General features: G+C 40.7%; 1 long non-coding RNA gene and 1 pseudogene across 1 annotated transcript in view; one reads left to right on the top strand and one right to left on the bottom strand.

Moving 5' to 3' along the window:
* The first annotated feature begins 369 nt into the window (after nt 1-369).
* The window catches only part of LOC139765312 (uncharacterized), an 82,486-nt gene continuing 59,355 nt past the window's right edge, over nt 370-23,500 (top strand). The window contains exon 1 of the long non-coding RNA XR_011716639.1: nt 370-504. This is a non-coding gene — a long non-coding RNA (uncharacterized lncRNA). The remainder of the gene's footprint in view (nt 505-23,500) is intronic.
* The window catches only part of LOC139765318 (NADH-ubiquinone oxidoreductase chain 4-like), a 13,768-nt pseudogene continuing 10,562 nt past the window's right edge, over nt 20,295-23,500 (bottom strand).

Below are 23,500 nucleotides of genomic sequence, written 5' to 3' on the forward strand. Positions count from 1 at the left end.
GGGCATTTATGTATATACATAGGTATGTGGGTGGTTTAGGTCATTCCTCTTCTGTTTCCTTGCAATACCTCACTATTTCATATTTGGCAGGGTGGCAACAGGAAGGGATGAAGGCAGCAAGTATGAATATGTATATGTGTATATGTATGTAAACTTTGAAATGTATATGCATGTATATACGCGTGTGTGGGCGTTTATGTATATACGTTTATATATGTTGGGTTGGGCCATTCCTCGTCTGTTTCCTTGCACTACATATCTAACATTTGAGATGTCTGTTAAGTATAATAAACTGATAAATATGCTTTACCGAGAGTTAGTTGTACTTTTAATGGTACTTCCAAACTAAATGTCACAATTTTTTCAGAGGCAGTTAAAAAATGTCACCAACAACATAACTAATAAAGAAATGCAGAACAAAAATAAGGGGATGAAAAAACACCCGCAAGTTAATTCATCTGAAATATACAACACCCCTGAAAAGTGGATGGGAAATGCTTCAAGGTATGTGCCTTAATCATTATGTTTTAGACTTTCTTTTAGGGTTCTGGTAGTACAAAAGAAAATTACAGCAAAAAAGTTTTGTTTTAGCTACCCACTACCATAGCCCTAAAGCCTACAGATTTCTTTGTAACATTTTTGCTTTGACTTTTGTAGGTATATTGCAAATTTGGTTTTGCAGAATTTATATGAATGTATGTTGGATTACCTACACACTAAGTATGTTGAAAGATAAAGCTGGGAAGATCAGGACAGAGGAAAAATTTTGTGGCATTATTTTTTGATGGGATGAGTCTTGTGGAATATGAATTTTATAATGAGAGAAGAGATTCTATCATTGGGAGGGAAGATTATAGAGAACATGGGATGTCAGACAATCTAGCAAATAATGCATTAGTATTCATAGTCAAGGAACTAATTAAAAAGTGGAAACATGTATTGTTGTTGGAACCACTATTCCTTCAAACATACCCATTTTTGCTTTCCGAGATAATGTTCTCGACTTCCACACATTCTTCAAGGCTCCCAGGATTTTCGCCCCCTCCCCCATCCTATGATTCACTTCCACTTCCATGGTTCCATCCGCTGCCAGATCCACTCCCAGATATCTAAAACACTTTACTTCCTCCCGTTTTTCTCCATTCAAACTTACATTCCAATTGACCCTCAACCCTACTGTACCTAATAACCTTTCTCTTATTCACATTTACTCTTAACTTTCTTCTTTCACACACTTTACCAAACTCAGTCTCCAGCATCTGCAGTTTCTCACATGAATCAGCCACCAGCGCTGTATCATCAGCGAACAACAACTGACTCACTTCCCAAGCACCAACAACTGACTCACTTCCCAAGCACCAACAACTGGCTCACTTCCCAAGCACCAACAACTGACTCACTTCCCAAGCACTTTTCCTAGCGCTACCTCGCACACATGAGGGGGGAGGGGGATGTTATTCCATGTGTGGCGAGGTGGCGATGGGAATAAATAAAGGCAGACAGTATGAATTATGTACATGTGTATATATGTATATGTCTGTGTGTGTATATATGTGTACATTGAGATGTACAGGTATGTATATTTGTGTGTGTGGATGTGTATGTATATACATGTGTATGGGGGTGGGTTGGGCCATTTCTTTCGTATGTTTCCTTGTGCTACCTCACAAACGCGGGAGACAGCGACAAAGCAAAAAAAGAAAAAAAATGTATTGTTATTTTTCTTTTATGATGGAGTTATAGATAGTGATTTTTTAAAAACAATACTTGAAATTGCAGTAACATAAAGTACAGGAAACTGGATTTTGTGTCTAGTTTACTATATGTAATCAGGATTCATTTCATAAATCAGTTTTTAGTATATGGCATGGGCCTGCATTACTTGTCCTATCAAAACAAAGCTTTTATCAGGCATCATATTTAATATATTAAAATTTTGATAAGAAATATGAAAAATATAGTAAGAAAGTTGTATAAAATTAAGAAATTTAAAAAGGAGGGAGTAATGAGAAAAATGAGTGTATTTCTTATAAAAATGGTTAAAAATATTTATTCATTTATATATTTTATATTCATAGATGAATATATTGAACCATTTTTATAAGAAATACACTTACTTTTCTCATTACGCCTCCCTATTCAAATTTCTTAGTTTTGTAAGACTTACTTTATTTTTCATATTCATTATCAAAATTTTAATGTATTGAATATGATGCCTGATAAAAATGGTTAAAGTAAAGATTAATAAGAATAGATTTTTTTATTTGGTGTGTTGGGGGAGAGAGAGAGAGAGAGAGAAGAAAGAAGGGATTTTGTTTGTTTTGAGAAGAAAAGAAAATAATATAATCAATAAAGATATAAATGTTATTTTTTTTATTATACTTTGTCGCTGTCTCCCGCGTTAGTGAGGTAGCACAAGAAAACATATGAAAGAATGGCCCAACCCACGCTCATACACATGTATGTGCATAAATGCCCACACATGCACATATACATATACATCCATTCCTTCCGCCACCCCGCCACATATTGACAGCACGTCGACCCCGGTATACCACATCGTTCCAATTCACTCTATTCCTTGCACGCCTTTCACCCTCCTGCATGTTCAAGCCCAGATCACTCAAAATCTTTTTCACTCCATCTTTCCACCTCCAATTTGGTCTCGCACTTCTCGTTCCCTCCACCTCTAACACATATATCCTCTTGGTCAATCTTTCCTTACTCATTCTCTCCATGTGACCAAACCATTTCAAAACACCTTCTTCTGCTTTCTCAACCACACTCTTTTTATTACCACACATCTCTCTTACACTATTATTACTTACTCGATCAAACCACCTCACACCACATATTGTCCTCAAACATCTCACTTCCAGCACATCCACCCTCCTCCGAACAACTCCATCCATAGCCCACGCCTCACAACCATATAACATTGTTGGAACCACTATTCCTTAAAACATACCCATTTTTGCTTTCCGAGATAATGTTCTGGACTTCCACACATTCTTCAATGCTCCCAGAACTTTCGCCCCCTCCCCCACCCTATGATTCACTTCCGGTTCCATGGTTCCATCTACTGCCAAATCCACTCGTAGATATCTAAAACACTTCACTTCCTCCAGTTTTTCTCCATTCAAAATTACCTCCCAATTGACTTGTCCCTCAACCCTACTGTACCTAATAACCTTGCTCTTATTCACATTTACTCTCAGCTTTCTTCTTTCACACACTTTACCAAACTCAGTCACCAGCTTCTGCAGCTTCTCACTCGAATCAGCCACCAGCGCTGTAAAAATGTATAGGTATGTATATGTGTGGGTGTGTATATATATACATGTGTATGTGGGTGGGTTGGGCTATTCTTTCCTCTGATTCCTTTCACTACCTCACTGACACAGGAGACAGCGATCAAGTGTAATAATGTGAAACTTTTTCAAAAAAAATTTTAGTTTATGAGGAATAATGATTTTATTATTAGAATTACCTTTGTGTTTCGAAATGTCTAAATTTAAGGTACAATAAAGGGATTCGGTAAATAACATTTCTGTCTGTTTATCAAAAACTTGTCTTCGTGAAAATTTATATAAAGTGTATCTTGCCCAGTGATGTTTAGATTTAACGGCCGAGGTAGTATGACCGTGCTAAGGTAGCACACTAATTTGTCCCTTAATTGGGGACCGGTATGAATGGCTGAACAAGAGATTAACTGTCTGTATTGTAAACTTTTAAACTTATGTTTAAGTGAAATGGCTTAAATGAGATTGGGACAATAAGACACTATAAGTCTTTATAGTTTTGTTAGTAAATTTTAAAGATTAGTTATATGTTTGGTGTTATTGCAACTGCTCTGTTTATAAAATTCATTACTTTTATATTGAAGCATATAAGGATCCTCTATTGGAGAAACCAGATTAAGTTACTTTAGGGATAACAGCGTAATCTTTTTTGAGAGTCCATATTGAAAAAATGGTTTGCGACCTCAATGTTGAAGTAAAAATCCTTAATGGTGTAGTGGCTGTTAAAGGAGGTCTGTTCGACCTTTAAATCTTTACATGATTTGAACTCCAACCGGTGTGAACCAGGTCGGTTTCTTTCTTTATCTATTTATTTTACTTTGTCACTCTCTCCCACGTTAGCGAGTTAGCGCAAGGAAACAGATGAAAGAATGGCCCAACCCACCCTATTACACATGTATATACATACATGTCCACACACACAAATATACTTACTTATATGTGTCAACGTATACATGTATACATATATATACACACACAGACATATACATATATACACATGTATATAATTCATACTATCTGCCATTATTCATTCCCATTGCCACCCCGCCACACATGAAATAACAACAACCTCCCTGCCGGCATATGCGCGAGGTAGCGCTAGGAAAGGACAACAAAGGCCGCATTCATTCACACTCAGTCTCTAGCTCTCATGTATAATGCACCGAAACCACAGCTCCCTTTCCACATCCAGTCCCCACAGAACTTTCCATGGTTTACCCCAGATGCTTCACATTCCCTGGTTCAATTCAGTGACAGCACGTCGACTTCGGTATACCGCATCGTTCCAATTCACTCTATTCCTTGCACGCCTTTCACCCTCCTGCATGTTCAGGCCCCGATCACTCAAAATCTTTTTCACTCCATCTTTCCACCTCCAATTTGGTCTCCCACTTCTCGTTCCCTCTACCTCTGACACATACATCCCCTTGGTCAATCTTTCCTCACTCATTCTATCCATGTGACCAAACCATTTCAATACACCCTCTTCTGCTTTCTCAACCACTCTCTTTTTAATACCACCCATCTCTCTTACCCTATTATTACTTACTCGATCAAACCACCACACACCAGATATTGTCCTCAAACATCTCATTTCCAGCACATCCACCCTCCTCTGCACAGCTCTATCTATAGCCCACACCTCACAACCATATAACATTGTTGGAACCACTATTCCTTCAAACATACCCATTTTTGCTTTCCGAGATAATGTTCTGGACTTCCACACATTCTTCAACGCTCCCAGAACTTTTGCCCCCTCTCCCACCCTATGATTCACTTCCGGGTAGGTTTCTATCCCCCATAAAAAAAGAATTCCTTTAGCATGAAAGGATTTAAGAATTAGAATTGTTTTCTGCTATGGAATATTACTTTGGCAGTATTTATGCATTAGATTTAGGATCTAATTATATAGAATCTCATGTCAATAGATAATATGCTAAGTTGTTCTTTGTGGGGTACAGGTTGATTATTTTTATTATTTCTGCTTTAAGATATTTATTAGTTATTATTTGTGTACTAATCGCTGTAGCATTTGTAACTTTGTTAGAACAAAAAGTTTTAGGATATGTGAAAATTGGTAAAGGTCTCACTAATGTAGGAATTGCTGGAATTTTAAAACCTTTCTCTGATGCTGTGAAGTTATTTTCTAAGGAACAAACCTTTCTATTAAGATATTTCTTTTTGATGGAGATATTTGATTCAGGGCTTTTTAGATTATATAGAGAAGGTTTGATTTTTGTGCCTTATTTTGCCTTTAAGAGGAGTATGGTTGGCATCATGTTTAGCTGAAACTAATCGAACTCTTTTTGATTTTGCTGTGGGGGAATCTGAATTGGTTCCTGGATTCAATACTGAACATAGGGGAGGTGGATTTGCTTTAATTTTTATGTCAGGATATAGGAGACTTTGTTTATAAGTATGCTTTTTAGGATTATCTTTTTAGGAGGAAATCTTTTTAGTTTCTGTTTTTTATGTGATGTTAGTGGGTATAGCTTTTGTTTTTATTTGAGTCCACGGAACAGTGCCTTGTTTTCATTATGATAAACTTATGTATTTGGCTTAAAAGAGTTTCCTTCCAGTTTCGTTAGATTCTTTTATTTTTTTCATGGAATTTAAAAGTTATTGTTTGTTTTTTATTTGATTAGTAAGTAATGAAAGGGTAAGAGAGATGTGTGGTAATAAAATGAGTGTGGTTGAGAGAGCACAAGAGGGTGTTTTGAAATGGTTTGGTCACACGGGGAGAATGAGTGAGGAAAGATTGACCAAGAGGATATATGTGTCAGAGGTAGAGGGGACGAGGAGAAGTGTGAGACCAAATTGGAGGTGGAAAGATGGAGTGAAAAAGATTTTGAGTGATCAGGGCCTGAACATGCAGGAGGGTGAAAGGCATGCAAGGAATAGAGTGAATTGGAATGATGCGGTATACTGGGGTCAACGTGCTGTCGATGGATTGAACCAGGGCATGTGAAGCATCTGGGGTAAACCGTGGAAAGTTTTGTGGGGCCTGGATGTGGAAAAGGAGCTGTGGTTTTGGTGCATTATACATGACAACTAGAGGATGAGTGTGAATGAATGTGCCCTTTGTTGTCTTTTCCTAGCGCTACCTTGCACACGTGCGGGGGGAGGGGTTTGTCATTTCATGTTTGGCTGGGTGGCGACAGGAATGAATAAGGGCAGACAGTATGAATTATGTATATGTGTATATATGTATTTGTGTGTGTGTATGTATATATGTATACATTGAGATATATAGGTATGTATATGATTCATGGTGAGGTGCCTGAGGATTGCGGAATGCTTGCATAGTGCCATTGTACAAAGGCAAAGGGGATAAGAATGAGTGCTCAAAGTACAGAGGTATAAGTTTGTTGAGTATTCCTGGTAAATTATATGGGAGGGTATTGATTGAGAGGGTGAAGGCATGTACGGAGCATCAGATTGGGGAAGAGCAGTGTTGTTTCAGAAGTGGTAGAGGATGTGTGGATCAGGTGTTTCCTTTGAAAAATGTATGTGAGAAATACTTAGAAAAGCAAATGGATTTGTATGTAGCATTTATGGATCTGGAGAAGGCATATGATAGAGTTGATAGAGATTCTCTGTAGAAGGTATTAAGAATATATGGTGTGGGAGGCAAGTTTTTAGAAGCAGTGAAAAGTTTTTATTGAGGATGTAAGGCATGTGTACGTGTAGGAAGAGAGGAAAGTGATTGGTTCTCAGTGAATGTAGGTTTGCAACAGGTGTGTGTGAGATCTCCTTGGTTGTTTGATTTGTTTATGGATGGGGTTGTTAGGGAGATGAGTGCAAGAGTTTTGGAAAGAGGGGCAAGTATGCAGTCTGTTGTGGATGAGAGAGCTTGGGAAGTGAGTCAGTTGTTGTTCACTGATGATACAGCGCTGGTGGCTGATTCATGTGAGAAACTGCAGAAGCTGGTGACTGAGTTTGGTAAAGTGTGTGAAAGGAGAAAGTTAAGAGTAAATGTGAATAAGAGCAAGGTTATTAGGTACAGTAGGGTTGAGGGTCAAGTTGATTGGGAGGTAAGTTTGAATGGAGAAAAACTGTAGGAAGTGAAGTGTTTTAGATATCTGGGAGTGGATTTGGCAGCGGATGGAACCATGGAAGCGGAAGTCAATCATAGGGTGGGGAAGGAAGGGGGCGAAAATTCTGGGAGCGTTGAAGAATGTGTGGAAGTCGAAAACATTATCTCGGAAAGCAAAAATGGCTATGTTTGAAGGAATAGTGGTTCCAACAATTTTATATGGTTGCGAGGCGTGGGCTATGGATAGAGTTGTGCAGAGGAGGGTGGATGTGCTGGAAATGAGATGTTTGAGGACAATATGTGGTGTGAGGTGGTTTGATCGAGTAAGTGATAATAGGGTAAGAGAGATGTGTGGTAATAAAAAGAGTGTGGTTGAGAGAGCAGAAGAGGGTGTTTTGAAATGGTTTGGTCACATGGAGAGAATGAGTGAGGAAAGATTGACCAAGAGGATATATGTGTCAGAGGTGGTGGGAATGAGGAGAAGTGGGAGACCAAATTGGAGGTGGAAAGATGGAGTGAAAAAGATTTTGAGTGATCGGGGCCTGAACATGCAGGAGGGTGAAAGGTGTGCAAGGAATAGAGTGAATTGGAACGATGTGGTATACCAGGGTCGACATGAAGTCAATGGATTAAACCAGGGCATGTGAAGTGCCGGGAGTAAACCATGGAAAGTTCTGTGGGGCCTGGATGTGGAAAGGGAGCTGTGGTTTCAGTGCATTATTACATGACAGCTAGAGACTGAGTGTGAACAAATGTGTCCTTTGTTGTCTTTTCCTAGCGCTACCTCGCACACATGAGGGGAGGGGGTTGTTATTCCATGTGTGGCGAGGTGGCGATGGGAATGAATAAAGGCAGACAGTATGAATTATGTACATTTGTATATATGTATATGTCTGTGTGTGTATATATATGTATACATTGAGATGTATAGGTATGTATATTTGCGTGTGTGGACGTGTATGTATATACATGTGTATGTGGGTGGGTTGGGCCATTCTTTCGTCTGTTTCCTTGCGCTAACTTGCTAACGCGGGAGACAGCGACAAAGCATAATGAATGAATAGATAGAATTGAATCTCTGATTAGTCATACTTCGATGAACAAGAAAGATCTATGATTAATATCTCATCTAATATGTATACAATGACAAATTTAGAAAAAGCATCCTCCGTTAGTGTGTATTGTACCATGTAGTCATCCATAGCTTATGTCATGACAAATGTGAGCTACACTAGAAAAATCTTCTTTGTAGTGTGTAGCTAAAAGGAGTCCTGTAAGAATTTGAACAGATAGGCATAATCCTAAAAGAGAAGAGAAGTTTCAAAATGTTGAAATGTTTCTTGGAATAGGTATATCTACTATGGCTCCATTTATGATTTTATAAAAAGGATGCATTTTTTGGATCGGTTCTGTTATTCGTTTTGGTAGATGTAAGGCTCCTAGGAATGCTTATTTGACTACTACAATAAGTGTAAAAAGTGAATGAAAAATTACGACAATAGTTATGGAAAGTTTTGTATTGCTTGGATGTGGAAAGGGAGCTGTGGTTTCGGTGCATTATCCATGACAGCTAGAGACTGAGTGTGAACGAATTTGGCCTTTGTTGTCTTTTCCTAGCACTATGTCATGTGTGCGGGTGGAGGGGGTGTCTTTCACATGTGGCGGGGTGGTGATGGGAATGAATAAAGGTAGCAAGTATGAATTATGTACATATGAATATTTGTATATGAATCTGTGTATGTATACATATGTATACATTGAAATGTATAGGTATGTATTGGTGCATGTGTGGACCTGTATGTATATACATGTGTATGTGGGTGGGTTGGGCCATTCTATCATCTGTTTCCTTGTGCTACCTCGCTAAAATGGAAGACAACGACAAAGTATAATAGACAGATAAATAAATAGTTATTCTTATAACTGGAAAATTGTAAATGAGAAGTTTTAATTCAGATGAATAATCTGAAGCATTTTTAAGTAACTGAAGTGTTGTATGGAGACTGGCTGGGATGAAAATAGAGTATTTGTCAAGAAAAAAAAGTCCCTTATAAGATTAATGAAACGAAAGTAATAAGTCTAACATAAAAGATGGATGATTTACAAGATTCGTTTGAAGCCAGTGAAGCTACATACAGAAACAGATTTAATGTATTTTGTAATTTTCTATTATGATTTGTCGGTCTCCCATGTTAGCGAGATAGTGCAAGGAAATATGAAAGAATGGCTCAACCCACCCATATACACACGTATATACATAAACGCCCACACATGCACATATACACACCTATACATTTCAACATATATATACCTATACATACTGAGACATATACATATATACACAAGTAGATATTCATACATGCTGCATTCATCCCTTCCTGGCATCCCCCTCCCCCTGCGTGTGAGCAAGTTAGTGCGAGGAAAAGACAACAATGGCCACATGTATTCACACTCAGTCTCTTGCTGTCATGTATAATGCACCAAAACCACCTCCCTTTCCCTACCCAGGCCCCACAAATCTTTCTATGGCTTACCCCAAACGCTTCACATGCCCTGGTTCAATCCATTGACAGCATGTCGACCCCGGTATACCACATTGTTCCAATTCACTCTATTACTTGCATGCCTTTCACCCTCCTGTATGTTCAGGCCCCGATCACTTAAAATCTTTTTCACTCCATCCTTCCACCTCCAATTTGGTCTCCCACTTCTTGTTCCCTCCACTTCTGACACATATATCTTCTTTGTCAATCTTTCTCACTTATTCTCTCCATGTGACCAAACCAATTCAAAACACCCTCTTCTGCTCTCTCAACCACACTCTTTTTATTATTACACATCTCTCCTCTGCACAACCCTATCTATAGCCCATGCCTCACAACCTTATAACATTGTTGGAACCACTATTCCTTCAAACATACCCATTTTTGCTCTCCAAGATAATTTACTCGCCTTCCACACACTCTTGAATGCTCTCAGAACCTTAGCCCCCTCCCCCACCCTGTGACTCATTTCCACTTCCATGGTTCCATATGCTGCTAAATCCACTCCTGGATATCTAAACCACTTCACTTTCTCCAGTTTTTCTCCATCCAAACTTACCTATATTTACGTGTCCCTCAACCCTACTGAACCTAATGATCTTGCTCTTATTCAAATTTACTCTCAGCTTTCTTCTTTGAAACACTTTACTTAACTCAGTCACCAGCCTCTGCAGTTTCTCATACGAATCAGCCACCAGTGCTGTATCATCAGCGAACAGCAACTGACTCACTTCCCAAGCCTTCTCATTGACAACAGACTGCATATTTGCCCCTCTCTCCAAAACTCTTGCATTCACCTCCCTAACAACCCCAACCATGAACAAATTAAACAACCATGGAGACATCATGCACCCCTGCTGCAAACTGACATTCACTGGGAACCAGTCGCTTTCCTCTCTTCCTACTCATACACATGCCTTACATCCTCGATAAAAACTTTTCACTGCTTCCAGCAACATGCCTCCCACACCATATGCTCTTAATATCTTCCACAGAGCATCTCTATCAACTCTGTTATATGCCTTCTCCAGAGCCATAAATGCTACATACAAATCGATTTGCTTTTCTAAGTATTTCTCACATACATTCTTCAAAGCAAACACCTGATCCACACATCCTCTATCACTTCTAAAATCACACTGCTCTTCCGCAATCTGATGCTGTGTACATGCCTTCACCCTTTCAGTCAATATCCTCCCATATAGTTCCCCAGAAATTCTCAACAAACTTATACTTCTGTAATTTGAACACACCTTTATCCCCTTTGCCTTTGTACAATGGCACTATGCCACTATGCATGCAGTCCACCAATCCTCAGGCACTTCACCATGAACCATACATGCATTGAATATCCTCACCAACCAGTTAACAAACAACACAGTGACCCCTTTTTGAATAAATTCTGCAGCAATACCATCCAAACCCGCTGCCTTGCTAGCTTTGATCTTCCGCAAAGCTTTCACTGCCTCTTCTCTGTTTACCAAGTATTTCTCCCTGAGCCTCTCACTTCGCACACCACCTCGACCAAAACACCCTATATCTGCCACTCTTTCTCATCAAACACATTCAACAAACCTTCAAAGTACTCACTCGTTCTCCCTATCATTTCACCACTTCTTGTTATTACCTCTCCATTTACCCCCTTCACTGATGTTTCCATTTGTTCTCTTGTCTTATGCAAATTGTTTACCTCCTTCCAAAACATCTTTTTATTCTCCCTAAAATTTAATGATACTCTCACACCCCAACTCTAATTTGCCCTCTTTTTCACCTCTTACACCTTTTTCTTGACCTCTTTTCTCTTTCTTTTATATGTCTCCCAGTCATTTGCACTATTTCCCCACAAAAATCGTCCAAATGCCTCTCTCTTCTCTTTCACTAATGATGAGATCAGTCTTATGACAGAAATTAGGGATTTTTGAATGAGGAGAATAATTTCTACTGCTAGTGGATGAACTCAGTGAGTGAATAAGATTGATGAAAAATCGATGATAGGTATAAAGAAGATGATATCAGGAAATAAGTTAATTAGAATATTGATTTTGAACCTGAACATGCAGGAGGGAGAAAGGCGTGCAAGGAATAGAGTGAATTGGAACGATGTGGTATGCCGGGGTCGACGTGCTGTCAATGGATTGAACCAGGGCATGTTAAGCATCTGGGGTAAACAGTGGAAAATTTTGTAGGGCCTGGATGTGGGAAGGAAGCTGTGGTTTCGGTGCATTATAAATGACAGCTAGAGACTGAGTGTGAACGAATGTGGCCTATGTTGTTTTTTCCTAGCGGTACCTCATGCATGGGCGGGGGCAGGGGGTTGTTATTTCATATGTGGCAGGGTGACGACTGGAATGGCTGAGGGCAGCAAGTATGAATATGTACATTTGTATATATGTATACGTCTGTGTATGTATATTTTATTTATTTATTATACTTTGTCACTGTCTCCTGCGTTACCGAGGTAGCGCAAGGAACAGATGAAAGAATGGCCCAACCCACCCACATACACATGTATATACTTACACGTCCACACACAGCACATATACATACCTATACATCTCAATGTATACATACATATACACACACAGACTATTTATTTACTCTTTTTGTGTTGTCACTGTCTCCCACATTAGCGAGGTACCACAAGGAAACAGAAGAAAGAATGGCCCAACCCACCCACATACACGTGTATATACATACACATCCACACACGCAAATATACATACCTATACATCTCAATGTATACATATATATACACGCACAGACATGTAAATATATACACATGTACATAATTCATACTGTCTGCCTTTATTCATTCCCATTGCCACCCCGCCACACATGAAATAACAACCGTGTCCCCTGCATGTGCGCGAGGTAGCTCTAGGAAAAGACAAGAAAGGCCACATTCGTTCACACTCAGTCTCTAGCTGTCATGTTTAATGCACTGAAACCACAACTCCCTTTCCACATCCAGGCCCCACAGAACTTTCCATGGTTTACTCCAGACGCTTAACACGCCCTGGTTAAATCCATTGACAGCACGTCGACCCTGGTATACCACATCGTTCCAATTCACTCTATTCCTTGCACGCTTTTCACCCTCCTGCATGGTCAGGCCCCGATCACTCAAAATCTTTTTCACTCCATCTTTCCACGTCCAATTTGGTCTCCCACTTCTTGTTCCCTCCACCTTTGACACATATATCCTCTTTGTCAATCTTTCCACACTCATTCTCTCCATGTGACCAAACCATTTCAAAATACTCTCTTCTGCTCTTTCAACCACACTCTTATTACCACACGCCTCTCTTACTTATTACTCACTCGATCAAACCACCTCACACCACATATTGTCCTCAAACATCTCATTTCCAGCACATCCACCCTCCTCCGCACAAATCTATGTCTATAGCCCATGCCTCGCAACCATATACTGTTGGAACCACTATTCCTTCAAAGATACCCATTTTTGCTTTCTGAGGTAATGTTCTCAACTTCCACACATTCTTCGACGCTCCCAGAACTTTCGCCCCCTCCCCCACCCTATGATTCACTTCTGGTTCCATGGTTCCATCCACTACCAAATCCACTCCCAGATATCTAAAACACTTCACTTCCTCCAGTTTTTCTCCATTCAAACTTACCTCCCAGTTGACTTGTCCCTCAACCCTACTGTACCTAATAAACTTGCTCTTATTCACATTTACTCACAGCTTTCTTCTTTCACACACTTTATGAAACTCAGTCACCAGCTTCTGCAATTTCTCACATTAACAAGCCACCAGCGCTGTATCATCAGCGAACAACAACTGACTCACTTCCCACACTCTCTCATCCACAACTGACTCCATACTTGACCCTCTTTCCTAAATTCTTGCATTCACCTCCCTGACAACCCCATCCATAAACAAATTAAACAACCATGGAGACATCACACACCCCTGCTGTATTTCAACATTCACTGAGAACCAATCGCTTTCCTCTCTTCCTACATATACACATGCCTTACATCCTCGATAAAAACTTTTCACTGCTTCTAACAACTTGCCCTCCACTCCATATACTCTTAATACCTTCCACCAAGCATCTCTATCAACTCTATCATATGCCTTCCCCAAATCCATAAATGCTACATACAAATCCATTTGCTTTTCTAATTATTTCTCACATACATTCTTCAAAGGAAACACCTGATCCACACATCCTCTACCACTTCTGAAACCACACTGCTCCTCCCCAATCTGATGCTCTGTACATGCCTTCACCCTCTCAATCAATACCCTCCCATATAATTTCCCAGGAATACTCAACAAACTTATACCTCTGTAATTTGAGCACTCACTTTTGTCCCCTTTGCCTTTGTACAATGGCACTATGCAAGCATTCCTCCAATTCTCAGGCACCTCACCTTGAGTCATACAAACATTAAATAACCTTACCAACCTGCCAACAATAAAGTCACCCCCTTTTTTTGATAAATTCCTCTGCAGTACCATCCAAACCCGCGCCTTGCCGGCTTTCATCTTCCGCAAAGCTTTTACTACCTCTTCTCTGTTTACCAAATCATTCTCCCTAACTCTCTCACTTTGCACAGCACCTCAACCAAAACACCCTATATCTGTCACTCTATCATCAAACACATTCAACAAACCTTCAAAATACTCACTTCATCTCCTTCTCACATCACCACTACTTATCACCTCCCCATTAGGCCCCTTCACTGAAGTTCCCATTTGTTCCCTTGTCTTACACACTTTATTTACCTCCTTCCAAAACATCTTTTTATTCTCCCTAGAATTTAATGATACTCTCTTCACCCCAACTCTCATTTGCCCTCTTTTTCACCTTTTGCACCTTTCTCTTGTCCTCCTGCCTCTTTTTTTTTTATACATCTCCCAGTCATTTGCATTATTTTCCTGCAAAAATTGTCCAAATGCCTCTCTCTTCCCTTTCACTAATAATCTTACTTCTTTACACACAGACATATACATATATACACATGTACATAATTCATACTGTCTGCCCTTATTAATTCCCGTCGCCACCCTGCCACACATGTGCACGAGATAGGGCTAGGAAAAGACAACAAAGGCCACATTCATTCATACTCAGTCTCTAGCTGTCATGTATAATGCACCAAAACCACAGCTCCCTTTCCACATCCAGGCCCCACAAAACTTTCCATGGTTTACCCCAGACATTTCACATGCCCTAGTTCAATCCATTGACAGCACGTTGACCCCGGTATACCACATCGTTTAAATTCACTCTATTACTTGTACGCCTTTCACCCTCCATTCCTTCCCCCCTCCTTCCCCCCTTCCCCCTCCTCCTTTCCCCCCTTCCCTTCCTCCCCCCCCTTCCTCCTCCTTCCCCTCCTTCACCCTCCCTCAACTTTCCTCCCCTTCCCTTTCCTTTCCTTCCCCCCTTCCATTCGCCCTCTCTTCCTTCCCACCCCCCCTCCCCCCTTCCCTTTCCCCCCTTCCCTCCTCCTCCTTCCCTTCCTTCCCCTATCCCCCCTTCCTTTTCCGTTTTTCCTTCCCTCCCCCTTCCTCCTTCCCTCCCCGATTCCCCTCCCCTTTTCCCCCCTTCCCTTTCCCCCCCCCTCCCCTTCCCACCCCATCCTTCCCCCCCCCCTTCTCCTACCCCCTTTCCCCCTCCCCCTCCTTTCCAATTTTTTTTTTTTGCATCCCCCCCCCCCCCCTCCCTTCCCTTTTCCTTCCTCCCCCCCCCCCCCCCCCTCCCTTCCCTCCTCCTCCTCCCTTCCCCGCCCCTTCCCTTCCTTTTTCCTCCTTGCATATTCAGGCCCTGATCCCTCAAAATCTTTTTCACTCCATCTTTCCACCTCCAATTTGGTCTCCCATTTCTCTTCGTTCCCTCCACCTCTGACTCGTATATCCTCTTTGTCAATGTTTCCATATGACCAAACCATTTCAAAACACCCTCTTCTGCTCTCTCAACCACACTCTTTTTATTACCACGCATCTCTCTTACCCTTTCATTACTTACTCGATCAAACCACCTCACACCACATATTGTCCTCAAACATCTTGTTTTCAGCACATCCACCCTCCTCTGCACATGTCTATCTATAGCCCATGCCTCACAACCATATAACATTCATTCATACTCAGTCTCTAGCTGTCATGTATAATGCACCAAAACCACAGCTCCCTTTCCACATCCAGGCCCCACAAAACTTTCCATGGTTACCCCAGACACTTCACATGCCCTGGTTCAATCCACTGACATCACGTTGACCCCGGTATACCACATCGTTTAAATTCACTCTATTCCTTGTACGCCTTTCACCCTCCTGCATATTCAGGTCCTGATCCCTCAAAATCTTTATCACTCCATCTTTCCACCTCCATTTTGGTCTCCCATTTCTCTTTGTTGCCTCCACCTCTGACTCGTATATCCTCTTTGTTAATGTTTCCTCACTCATTTTTTCCATGTGGCCAAACCATTTCAAAACAACCTCTTCTGCTCTCTCAACCACACTCTTTTTATTACCACACATCTCTCTTACCCTTTCATTACTTACTCGATCAAACCACCTCACACCACATATTGTCCTCAAACATCTTATTTTCAGCACATCCACCCTCCTCCACACATGTCTGTCTATAGCCCATGCCTCACAACCATATGACATTGTTGGAACCACTATTCCTTCAAATGTACCCATTTTTGCTTTCCAAGATAACCTTCTCAACTTCCACACATTCTTCAACACTCCCAGAACTTTCACCCCCTCCCTAACCCTATGATTCACTTCTGCTTCCATGGTTCCATCCACTGCAAAATCCACTTCCAGATATCTAAAACACTTCACTTCCTACAGTTTTTCTCCATTCAAACTTACCTCCCAATTGACTTGTCCCTCAACCCTACTGTACCTAATAAACTTGCTCTTATTCACATTTACTCTCAGCTTTCTTCTTTCACACACTTTACCAAACTCAGTCACCAGCTTCTGCAGTTTCTCATCCGAATCAGCCACCAGCGCTATATCATCAGCGAACAACAACTGACCCACTTCCCACGCTCTCTCATCCACAACAGACTGCATACTTGCCCCTCTTTCCAAAACTCTCGCATCCACCTCGCTAACAACCCCATCCATAAACAAATTAAACAACCATGGAGACATCATGCACCCCTGTTGCAAACCAACATTCACTGAGAACCAATCACTTTCCTCTCTTCCTTCACGTACACATGCCTTACATCCTCGATAAAAACTTTTCACTGCTTCTAACAACTTACCTCCCGCACCATATATTCTTAGTACCTTCCACAGAGCATCTCTATCAACTCTATCGTATGTCTTCTCCAGATCCATACATGCTACATACAAATCCATTTGCTTTTCTAAGTATTTCTCACATATATTTTTCAAAGCAAACACCTGATCCACACATCCTCTACCACTTGTGAAACCACACTGCTTTTCCCCAATCTGATGCTCTGCACTTGCCTTCACCCTCTCAATCAATACCCTCCCATATAATTTCCCAGGAATAGTCAACAAACTTATACCTCTATAATTTAAGCACTCACTCTTATCCCCTTTGCCTTTGTACAGTGGCACTCTACAAGCATTCTGCCCATCCTCAGGCACCTGCCCATGAGTCATACATACATTAAATAACCTTACCAAACAGTCAACATACATTAAATAACCTTACCAACCAGTCAACAATACAGTCGCCCCCTTTTTTATTAAATTCCGCTGCAATACCATCCAAACCCACTGCCTTGCCAGCTTTCATCTTCCCCAAAGCTTTTACTACCTCTTCTCTGTTTACCAAATCATTCTCCCTAACCCTCTCACTTTGCTCACCTATATCTGCCACTCTATCATGAAACACATTCAACAAACCCTCAAAATACTCACTCCATCTCCTTTTCACATCACCACTACTTGTTATCACCTCCCCATTTGCCTCCTTCACTGATGTTCCCATTTGTTCCCTTGTCGTACGCACTTTATTTACCTCCTTCCAAAACATCTTTTTATTCTCCCTGAAATTTAATGATACTCTCTCATCCCAACTCTCATTTGCCCTGTTTTTTGCCTCTTGCACCTTTCTACCTCCTGCCTCTTTCTTTTATACATCTCCCAGTCATATGTATTATTTCACTGCAAAAATCGTCAAAATGCATCTCTCTTCTCTTTCACTAATAATCTTACCTCCTCATCCCACCACTCACTACCTTTTCTAATCTGGCCACCTGCCACGCTTCTTATGCCACAAGCTTCTTTTGCACAAGCCATCACTGCTTCCCTAAATAAATCCCATTCCTCCCCCACTCCCCTTACATCCTTTGTTCTCACCTTTTCCCATTCTGTACCCAGTCTCTTCTGGTACTTCTTCACACAAGTCTCCATCCCAAGCTCACCTACTCTCACAACTCTCTTCACCCCAACATTCTCTCTTTTCTGAAAACCTCTACAAATCTTCACTTTCGCCTCCACAAGATAATGATCAGACATCCCTCCAGTTGCACCTCTCAGCACATTAACATCCAAAAGGGTCTCTTTCACATACCTATCAATTAACACATAATCCAATAACGCTCTCTGGCCATCTCTTGTACGTACGTATACTTATGTATATCTCCTTTTAAACAAGGTATTTCCAGTCACCAGTTCATTTTCAGCACATAAATCTACAAGCTCTTCACCATTTCCATTTACAACAATGAACACCCCATGCACACCAATTATTCCCTCAACTGCCATATTATTCACTTTTGCATTCAAATCACCCATCACTATAACCCGGTCTCGAGCATCAAAACTACTAACATAGTCACTCAGCTGCTCACAAAACTCTTGTCTCTCATGATCTTTCTTATGCCCAGGTGCATATGCACCAATAATCACCCATGTCTCTCCATCCACTTTCATTTTTACCCATATCAGTCTAGAGTTTACTTTCTTACACTCTATCACATACTCCCACAACTTCTGTTTCAGGAGTAGTGCTACTCTTTCGCTTGCTCTTGTCCTCTCACTAACACCTGACTTTACTCCCAAGGCATTCCCAAACTACTCTTCCCCTGTGTATATATATGTATGTATACTTTGAAATGTATAGGTATGTATATGTGTGTGTGTGGACGTGTATGTATATACATATGTATGTGGGTGGCTTGAGTCATTCTTTCGTCAGTTTCTTTGTGCTATCTTGCTAATGCGGGAGGTAGCGACAAAGATTAATAAGTAAATATGTATAATTAATTTGTGGATTAAAGATAAGATTCATAGTCTTTTTCCTGATGTTTTGAGCATTTTGATATTACTTTTTGGTTTATAAAACCAAAGTTGTCAGATACACTATCAGTACTGATGATAATCTTAAATTTTTTGTATTGGTAAGTACCTAGTGTTATAGTGCTTTGTGGATTGTCAGTGTTTTGCTTAAAACGGAAGCATCTTTTGAATACTCTTTTAAGTTTAGAGTTTGTTATAACCAATCACTTTCCTCTCTTCCTACACGTACACATGCCTTACATCCTCGATAAAAACTTTTCACTGCTTCTAACAACTTGCCTCCCACACCATATATTCTTAATACCTTCCACAGAGCATCTCTATCAACTCTATCATATGCCTTCTCCAGATCCATAAATGCTACATACAAATCCATTTGCTTTTCTAAGTATTTCTCACATACATTCTTCAAAGCAAACACCTGATCCACACATCCTCTACCACTTCTGAAACCACACTGCTCTTCCCCAATCTGATACTCTGTACATGCCTTCACCCTCTCAATCAATACCCTCCCATATAATTTACCAGGAATACTCAACAAACTTATACCTCTGTAATTTGAGCACTCACTCTTATCCCCTTTGCTTTTGTACAATGGCACTATGCACGCATTCCGCCAATCCTCAGGCACCTCACCACGAGTCATACATACATTAAATAACCTTACCAACCAGTCAATAATACAGTCACCCCCTTTTTTAATAAATTCCACTGCAATACCATCCAAACCTGCTGCCTTGCCGGCTTTCATCTTCTGCAAAGCTTCTACTACCTCTTCTCTGTTTACCAAATCATTTTCCCTAACCCTCTCACTTTGCACACCACCTCGACCAAAACTCCCTATATCTGCCACTCTATCATCAAACACATTCAACAAACCTTCAAAATACTCACTCCATCTCCTTCTCACATCACCACTACTTGTTGTCACCTCCCCATTTGTATTTTTTAACTTTCTAAAATGGGAAACAGAAGAAGGAGTCACGTGGGGAGTGCTCATCCCCGAAGGCTCAGACTGGGGTGTCTAAATGTGTGTGGATGTAACCAAGATGTGAAAAAAGGAGAGATAGGTAGTATGTTTCAGGAAAGGAACCTGGATGTTTTGGCTCTGAGTGAAACGAAGCTCAAGGGTAAAGGGGTATAAAAGTTAACCTTCCAATTTTAACAATCAAAACGTTCAAAGGAAGCCAATGAAGTAATAAAATTAAAAATTCTCGAATCTTACCTGGCCTGCAAGAAAATAAAAATCTATAAAACAAACTATGCAGCTTATCCTGTATATATGAATATTATATCTAGCCCTTAAAAATAAAAGCATTCCTAACCCAATTATAGTTATTTTTCTCCAACCAATCAAACTAAATAAAATATGAACTTCAGCAAAATTCAATGTAAGAGCCCTTATATTTCCAATTCTAAGAAGAAATCACCATAATCCTATATTCAGTATCAATCTCAACATGCCTTTCCCAATAAACATGCTACAAGTTCCAATTCGCACATATACTATGTTCACCAAACAAAACAAACCAGATGAGAATAGTCCATGACTTACTGTAACCACAAGAGAACCAGTTATTCCTCACCATCTCGATGTAATTAGATCTCCTAAAGCCATCCCTACATGAGCTATAGAAGAATAAACAATTAAAGCGACAGCGAAAAAAAAAAAAAAAAAAATCTATCTCACACAAATACAATTCCTAAACTCACTCATAATCAAACAAAACTTTTATCAAGTGATGAGAATAAGGTAAAACAAGAATAATTCCATAACCTCCAACTTTAATAAAACACCAGCAAGAATCATAGAACCCACCACTGGAGCTTCAACATGAGCTTTAGGCAACCAAATAGGAAATAAATTTTTTTTTTTTTTTTGCCGCTGTCTCCCGCGTTTGCGAGGTAGCGCAAGGAAACAGACGAAAGAAATGGCCCAACCCACCCCCATACACATGTATATACATACGTCCACACACGCAAATATACATACCTACACAGCTTTCCATGGTTTACCCCAGACGCTTCACATGCCCTGATTCAATCCACTGACAGCACGTCAACCCCAGTATACCACATCGATCCAATTCACTCTATTCCTTGCCCTCCTTTCACCCTCCTGCATGTTCAGGCCCCGATCACACAAAATCTTTTTCACTCCATCTTTCCACCTCCAATTTGGTCTCCCACTTCTCCTCGTTCCCTCCACCCCCGACACATATATCCTCTTGGTCAATCATTCCTCACTCATTCTCTCCATGTGCCCAAACCATTTCAAAACACCCTCTTCTGCTCTCTCAACCACGCTCTTTTTATTTCCACACATCTCTCTTACCCTTACGTTACTTACTCGATCAAACCACCTCACACCACACATTGTCCTCAAACATCTCATTTCCAGCACATCCATCCTCCTGCGCACAACTCTATCCATAGCCCACGCCTCACAACCATACAACATTGTTGGAACCACTATTCCTTCAAACATACCCATTTTTGCTTTCCGAGATAATGTTCTCGACTTCCACACATTCTTCAAGGCTCCCAGGATTTTCGCCCTCTCCACCACCCTATGATCCACTTCCGCTTCCATTGTTCCATCCGCTGCCAGATTCACTCCCATATATCTAAAACACTTTACTTCCTACAGTTTTTCTCCATTCAAACTTACCTCTCAATTGACTTGACCCTCAACCCTACTGTACCTAATAACCTTGCTCTTATTCACATTTACTCTTAACTTTCTTCTTTCACACACTTTACCAAACTCAGTCACCAGCTTCTGCAGTTTCTCACATGAATCAGCCATCAGCGCAGTATCATCAGCGAACAACAACTGACTCACTTCCCAAGCTCTCTCACCTCCAACAGACTTCATACTTGCCCCTCTTTCCAGGACTCTTGCATTCACCTCCCTAACAACCCTATCCATAAACAAATTAAACAACCATGGAGACATCACACACCCCTGCCGCAATCCTACATTCACTGAGAACCAGTCACTTTCCTCTCTTCCTACACGTACACATGCCTTACATCTTCGATAAAAACTTTTCACTGCTTCTAACAACTTGCCTCCCACACCATATATTCTTAATACCTTCCACAGAGCATCTCTATCAACTCTATCATATGCCTTCTCCAGATCCATAAATGCTACATACAAATCCATTTGCTTTTCTAAGTATTTCTCACATACATTCTTCAAAGCAAACACCTGATCCACACATCCTCTACCACTTCTGAAACCACACTGTTCTTCCCCAATCTGATGCTCTGTACATGCCTTCACCCTCTCAATCAATACCCTCCCATATAATTTACCAGGAATACTCAACAAACTTATACCTCTGTAATTTGAGCACTCACTCTTATCCCCTTTGCCTTTGTACAATGGCACTATGCACGCATTCCGCCAATCCTCAGGCACCTCACCACGAGTCATACATACATTAAATAACCTTACCAACCAGTCAATAATACAGTCACCCCCTTTTTTAATAAATTCCACTGCAGTACCATCCAAACCTGCTGCCTTGCCGGCTTTCATCTTCTGCAAAGCTTCTACTACCTCTTCTCTGTTTACCAAATCATTTTCCCTAACCCTCTCACTTTGCACACCACCTCGACCAAAACTCCCTATATCTGCCACTCTATCATCAAACACATTCAACAAACCTTCAAAATACTCACTCCATCTCCTTCTCACATCACCACTACTTGTTGTCACCTCCCCATTTGTATTTTTTAACTTTCTAAAATGGGAAACAGAAGAAGGAGTCACGTGGGGAGTGCTCATCCCCGAAGGCTCAGACTGGGGTGTCTAAATGTGTGTGGATGTAACCAAGATGTGAAAAAAGGAGAGATAGGTAGTATGTTTCAGGAAAGGAACCTGGATGTTTTGGCTCTGAGTGAAACGAAGCTCAAGGGTAAAGGGGAAGAGTGGTTTGGGAATGTCTTGGGAGTAAAGTCAGGGGTTAGTGAGAGGACAAGAGCAAGAGAAGAGTTGCAGTACTCTGAAACAGGAGTTGTGGGAGTATGTGATAGAATGTAAGAAAGTAAATTCTAGATTAATATGGGTAAAACTGAAAGTTGATGGAGAGAGATGGGTGATTATTGGTGCATGTGCACCTGGGCATGAGAGGAAAGATCATGAGAGGCAAGTGTTTTGGGAGCAGCTGAATGAGTGTGTTAGTGGTTTTGATGCACGAGACCGGGTTATAGTGATGGGTGATTTGAATGCAAAGGTGAGTAATGTGGCAGTTGAGGGAATAATTGGTATACATGGGGTGTTCAGTGTTGTAAATGGAAATGGTGAAGAGCTTGTAGA

This window comes from Panulirus ornatus, chromosome 54 (assembly GCF_036320965.1).
Source record: "Panulirus ornatus isolate Po-2019 chromosome 54, ASM3632096v1, whole genome shotgun sequence".
Taxonomy (NCBI): Eukaryota; Metazoa; Arthropoda; class Malacostraca; order Decapoda; family Palinuridae; genus Panulirus; species Panulirus ornatus.